Source organism: Piliocolobus tephrosceles, chromosome 19 (assembly GCF_002776525.5).
Source record: "Piliocolobus tephrosceles isolate RC106 chromosome 19, ASM277652v3, whole genome shotgun sequence".
Classification (NCBI taxonomy): domain Eukaryota; kingdom Metazoa; phylum Chordata; class Mammalia; order Primates; family Cercopithecidae; genus Piliocolobus; species Piliocolobus tephrosceles.
In genome coordinates, this window is record NC_045452.1 from 36,450,357 (window position 1) to 36,456,223 (window position 5,867).

Below are 5,867 nucleotides of genomic sequence, written 5' to 3' on the forward strand. Positions count from 1 at the left end.
GGGGTAGGGTGGGTTGGAGTGGAGGTGGGGTGGGTGGAGTGGGGGTGTGTTGGGATGAGGGTGGGCTGGGGTGAGGTAGGGGTGGGGTGAGGTAGGGGTGGGGTGGGATAAAGATGGGGTGAGTAGGGGTGGGGCAAGGTGGGTTGGAGTGGAAGTAGGGTGAGGTGGGGTGAGGCAGGTTTGGGGTGGTGTGAGGATGGGGTGGGGTGAGGCAGGGGTGGGGTGAGGCAGGGGAGAGGTGGGATAAAGGTGGGGTGAAGTAGGGATGGGGTAGGTGGGGTGGAGTGGAAGTGGGTGAGATGGGGTGCGGCAGGGTGGGGTGGGGTGAGGATGGGGTGAAGTAGTGGAGTGGAATGGGTGGGGGTCGAGTGGGGATGGGCTGGAGTGGGGGTGGGGTTGGGTGGGGTGGGGTAGCGGTCAGGTGGGATGAGGGTGTGGTGGGGTGAGGGGGTGAGGTGCAGTGAGGCAGGGGTGGGGTGGGATAAAGGTGGGGTGGAGTAGCGGTGGGGTAGGGTGGGTTGGAGTGGAAGTGGGTGAGGTGGGGTGAGGCGGGGTAGGGTGGGGTGTGGCGGGATGAGGCAGGGGTGAGGTGGAATGTGGGTGGGGTGGAGCGCGGTAGGGCGGTGCGGCAGTTTCTGACAGGGCAGTCAGGAAAGGCCCCCCAGCCAGGTGGAGGACAGAATCTGCCCCCACCCTCCCACCAGGATTTCCTGGTCCTAATTCCTAGAACAGTGAGCGCTGGCTTCCACAGCCAAAGCGAGTTTGTAGATGTGATTAAATCCCGGACTGCCCTGTGGGCCTGGGTCGTCTGGGTCCTATCAGGAGGGCAGCAGAGGAGGGCAGGGAGAGGCAGTGGAGAGGGAATGAAGGAGAGGGGAGGGGATGATAGGAGCAGAGTTTGAAATGATGGGCTTTGAACTGGAGGAAGAGGCCATGGGCCAGGCCACAGAAGAGGCTAGGAAACGAGCTTTCCTGCAGGCTGCTGGCAAGAAAGCAGTCCAGCTGGCACCTCGGCTTCAGTTCTGTGGCAGGGCCTGTGGGCTCCAGACGCCCAGGGCTGTCAAGAGAGGGAATCTGTCGTGCTTGGTCGGTGATTGTTACAGCAACAACAGGAAACCAGTGCAAGCAGGGAGCCAGAAGACAGGGGGGCGGAGGAAGGGCGGCAACCTTAAGCGGCTCAGGCCGGGGCTGGAGAGCGGGGCTTCTGCCCTGCAGCCTGGGCTGTCTCAGCTCTGGAGGTCCGAAGCCGCGGATTGGGGTCGGAGGGTCGGGCACTGGGGAGGGTGCTGCTCCAGGTTGCAGGCGGTGGTGCTGCCTTTGTGTGCATCCTCACGTGGCCGAAAGAGAGCTTCCTGGGGTCCCTTTCGCAAGCGGACCAGTCTCACGCTCCCCTCATGACCTCATCACCTTCCAAAGGCCCCACCTCCTAATACCTCAGGGGTTGGGATTTCAACATAGGAATTTGTTCAGCCTGTTGTAGCCTCCTGGACCACCCGTCGGGAGAAGATGTAATAGGACATAGAGTTAACTGCAAGGGATCAGAATCCAGAATTTAAAAAGAACTGTGATCTGATCGCCAAGTGAGATGGCTCACGCCTGTAATCCCAGCACTTTTGGGAGGCCGAGGCGGGCAGATCACCTGAGGTCAGGAGTTCGAGACCAGCCTGGCCAACATGGTGAAACCCCGACTCCACTAAAAATACAAAAATTAGCCGGGAATGATGGCGGGTGCCTGTAATCCCACCTACTCGGGAGGCTGAGGCGGGAGAATCGCTTGAACACGGGAGGTGGAAGTTGCAGTGAGCTGAGATCGTGCCATTGCACTCCAGCCTGGGCGACAAAGCAAGACTCCGTCTAAAAAAAACAACAAAAACAAACTGTCCCAGCGGAATGTGGGCAGAGGCCGTGGCATCACAGAAGAGGAAGCTGAATGTCCAGTAAGCAGATCAAAAATCAAAGATCAGTCTCATCAGCCATCAGAGAAATGCCTGGGAGCTCCCAGGAATGCTGTCCAGGGATGAGCAGGAGGGCTCTCCGGGGAGGGCTGCCCTTGGCCTGCTCTGGAGCTCCGTGGCTCTGTGACCTGGTGCGCCACGCGCCTCTCCTTGTGCCTGTGACCCTCTCTGCAAATGGGGCACTAGGGGTCACTGATGACAAGGAAGGCCGCTCAGGGCTTGCTGTGGGGAGGGACTCCTGAACAGCCCTGGGCTGGGGACGGGGGTGCTGCGGAAACGCAGGCTCACAGCCAGCAGTTGTCAGGATGAGGATTAGGACAACGATCATCACTCAGTGGCCTCTTGTGTGTGCTTCCCCAGGCGGCCCAAACCAATGACCCCAGAGGGAGCCTTCAGCAGCAGAAGCTCATCTCTCACAGCTCTGGAGGCCAGAAGGCTGAAGTCACGTGTCAGCAGGGCCGCGCTCCCTCTGAAGGCTGCAGGGGCTCCTTCCCGTCCTCCGAAGGCTGCGGGGTAGGGGTGGGGGTCCTTCCTGTCTCTCCCAGCTCCTGGTGGGCCGAACGTCTGTGATGTTGAAGCCAGACCTAGGTTGATGTTGTGAGGGGTGGATCACTTGCCGTGAGAGAGGCGCCCTTAGGAAAGAGATCCCCCCACTGACAGCTGGTGGGCCGTTTCCCGCGCCGTCTGGGAACCCGCACCAGACACCGAGTCAGCCAGCTCAGAGCGCTGGGAAATCCCGGTTGCCACAGCCACAGAACGGGCTGAGACGCCAGCAGGCGCTGGCCTTGCCACTTGTGGACGGTCACCTCGGCTTCCTCTGCACATCTCAGGCCTTCTCCCCGCAGGTTACACGTTGCTATTTCCTGCAGGTTACACCCCAGCTCTAAAATAAAATAACGTTTATTTATTTTATTCATGAAAGGAAAGCCAGTTGTGGAAAAATTGGAAACTACAGGGCAAATAATGAAAATAATTTCCCCCACCTGCCTCCTGTGGTCTCACTGTGATTCGGCTGGAATCCTAACTCGACCTTGGCAGTGAGGAACTGAGGTCAGAGGGCTGGGATTTAGGCTTGATGACCCCATCCCATGCTGGCCGTGGTGGCAGCTGGGTCCACGGGTCCTTGGGCGGAAAGGCCCTGCAGGCGGCTGGCACGGACTCCGTGGCGGAGGCTTCCGGAGGGAGCAGCCTCTCCTTTTGAGGCCCCCTGTCCGCTCGCTGCGTCCTCACTGCCTGCGCCTCGTAAGGGGTGAACCACAGGCCTGGCTTTGCCTGAGGAGAGATAAGGGCTGGAGCTTCCCTCAAGCTGCCTCTCCTGGCTCTCAGGGCCTCAGTGCTGGAGGGAACCAGCCTTCTGGGCAGCGCTGGGGCTGGGAAACGATGATGGCTTTGCCTAAGGGAGGTTCTTTAAGGGGGCGCTGCAGGATTGGGCTGGCCCTAGAGCATCTGCGTCCCAGCGCACGCACATACAGACAGAGAGAGATCATGCTGTGCTGGCCCAGTCAACCCAAGCTCAACATGTGTCCAGCGCCCGTTGTGAGCCGGGCCCACATTGCTGCCCAGGGAGGCAGTGGTGAGGGAGGTGTGATGTGGGAGTCCGCTCGGGCGGCCCTAGCGAGGCACACAGCTGTGTGTGTGTGGGAGCTTGGCTGGGGGTTTAAACAACAGTTATCTCTCAAAGTCTGAGAGAAGAGTTGACAGGGCTGGCTTCCAATGAGCCCCCACTCCTCTGTGTGTCGGGGTCTGTCTTCCCCCGGCGCCCTCTGTGTGCATCTGTGCCCTGATCTCCTCTTCTTGTAAGACGCACTCAGAGTGGCTCAGGGCTCACCCCCGTGAGCTGATGTTATCTTAACCGCCTTTTAAAGGCGCTGTCTCCACAGTACTGGGAGGCACCAGGTTGGGCTTGGACGTAAGTTTTGGGGAGAGAATTCAGCCCGTAACAAGGTGACTCACCCCCACAGGCCCTGGCTCCTGCCTGATGATTTGTTTTTCTAAGACCAGCCGAGTGGGCACAAAAGAACCAGCGACCAGGCAAGGGTAGGAGCAAAACTGCAAATTTATTCTTTGGTCATCTAGCTTCAGGGACCGGAGCTGGGGGGCGGGGTGGGGGGGCGGGTGGAGTTTCTAATTTAGTCCTGACAAGAGTGTGGGCTGAGAAAGCCCGCCCCGGGCGCATCTGCTGGGAGCGACTTTTCTAGGAATGGAAGGGCAATAGGCGGGGCACGGGCATGTCGGGGGAGGGGGGGTGCTCCGCAGGTGCCACCAGGTAAATCTTGGTCTCCTCGGATTGACATCACCTGGTGCATGCCTGATTAATCTGCAGCTTCCCGGGCGTCGGCTACATTCTCGCACACATGGGAAGAGTTGGTGAAGAAGAACCCGGAAGTGCACCATCCTGCCTCCGTTCGTCCAAACAGTCCAACCTTTTATTGATAATAGTGATAAAGGGGCGCCGTGGTCTGTCTGGCTACTTCCTGCTGTTAAGGGGCGTCGTTAAGGTCGGGGCCCATGGCTGGCACTTGGACGTATGGATAAAGAATAAAATAAGGCACAGTATTAGTATAGGAATGAGGAATGGAAGCATTTGTTGGAATATGGGCAAAACCCAGAAGGATGGTCCTGGCAAGGTTGGGGAGTATGAGATAGTTAAGAAAATTTAGTAACTTTGAGGCAAGTGGGGGAAAGCCAAACTGATTTCCACTGATTGCTTTCGGTAGGGGCCCTTTTTAGCTGGGAATGAGGAACGAGTGCGCAAAGTAATTGTTGGCCAGGCAGCAATTAAGGAGTTTTTCGTGGAGTGGATGGCTTTCCACTTACTCCTACTACAGAGATATTGGATGGAAGGCTAGGTCCAGAGAAGGACGGCAAAACAGAATAGGTAGCCTCAACTGTCGATTAAAAAATTGTCTTACCCGCTACCAGGAGAGTTACCCATGGCTCGGCGAGGGTGATGGGGGTCCCCTAGTCTCGGCACCTTCAGTTGTCGTCGTCCAGATGTAGGAGCTGGAGGGAGCTCCCAGGATCCTGGGAAAGGGGGTCACGTGGAGACGCAGCACCTGTTCTCAGGGTGGGGCAATCAGACTTCCAGTTTCCTCCCTGCTGGCAAGCAGGGCAGGGGGTTGCTGGTGGACGAGGGTTAGGACATTCACTGGCCTAATGTCCTGATGCCTTGCACTTATAGCAAGGCTGCTTTGGGGCTCGGGGACCCTGCGGACACCTGTTGGCATAGTGTCCTGCCTTGCCGCACTTATATAGCAGGCTCTTTTTGCAGCCTTGGAGTCTGCTCTCTGGCCTGGGGTTACGACTGGGCTGTAAAGCCGCTGCTAGGAGCTGAACCTTCTGTTCAAGGTGAGCTTGCCGTCTACTCTCTGGAGTTATAGACCTTAAAGGCTAATTTAACTAGGTCTTGTATTGGTGTCTGAGGACCATCCTCTACCTTTTGAAGTTTTTTTTACGAATGTCAGGAGCTGAATGAGAAATGAAATAAGATGCCAAAATGGTGGCCCCTGTGGGGGAGGCCGGATCTAACCGGGTATATTGGGTTAGAACCTCAGTCAGTTTAGGGTAGAGGCTAGGATAACCTGGAGGTCATGCCAAGTTAAGTCATAGGCCTGACAAAGGTGTCTAAATTCCTTTATGTATATGGTAGGATTAGCTGAGAAATCACCTAAACGCTCCTCAATTTTGGAAAGATCGGCCAATGAAAAAGGGACATGTACTCTGACTACCCCCCTCTGCCCCAGCCACCTCTCGCAAAGGTGCTAACACTGTAGGAGGGTGTGGGCAGAGATAGGGGACTCAAGACAGCCAGTTGGGGGCCTTGAAGGAGGCACAGGACCGAGTGGATTACTAGTAGATAAGAAGGAGGAAGGAGGAGTCTGGGCAGGAAGGGAGGGGGTGGAGAGAAGGAGG

At 57.3% G+C, this 5,867-nt stretch overlaps 1 protein-coding gene across 1 annotated transcript in view; it reads left to right on the forward strand.

Annotated features, from left to right (window-relative positions):
• Positions 1-4,054, forward strand: part of WDR4 (WD repeat domain 4) — a 68,540-nt gene extending 64,486 nt beyond the window's left edge. The window contains exon 12 of the mRNA XM_026447416.2: positions 2,316-4,054. The gene's annotated coding sequence lies outside the window, so the exon portion shown is untranslated. The remainder of the gene's footprint in view (positions 1-2,315) is intronic.
• The last annotated feature ends 1,813 nt before the right edge of the window (positions 4,055-5,867 follow it).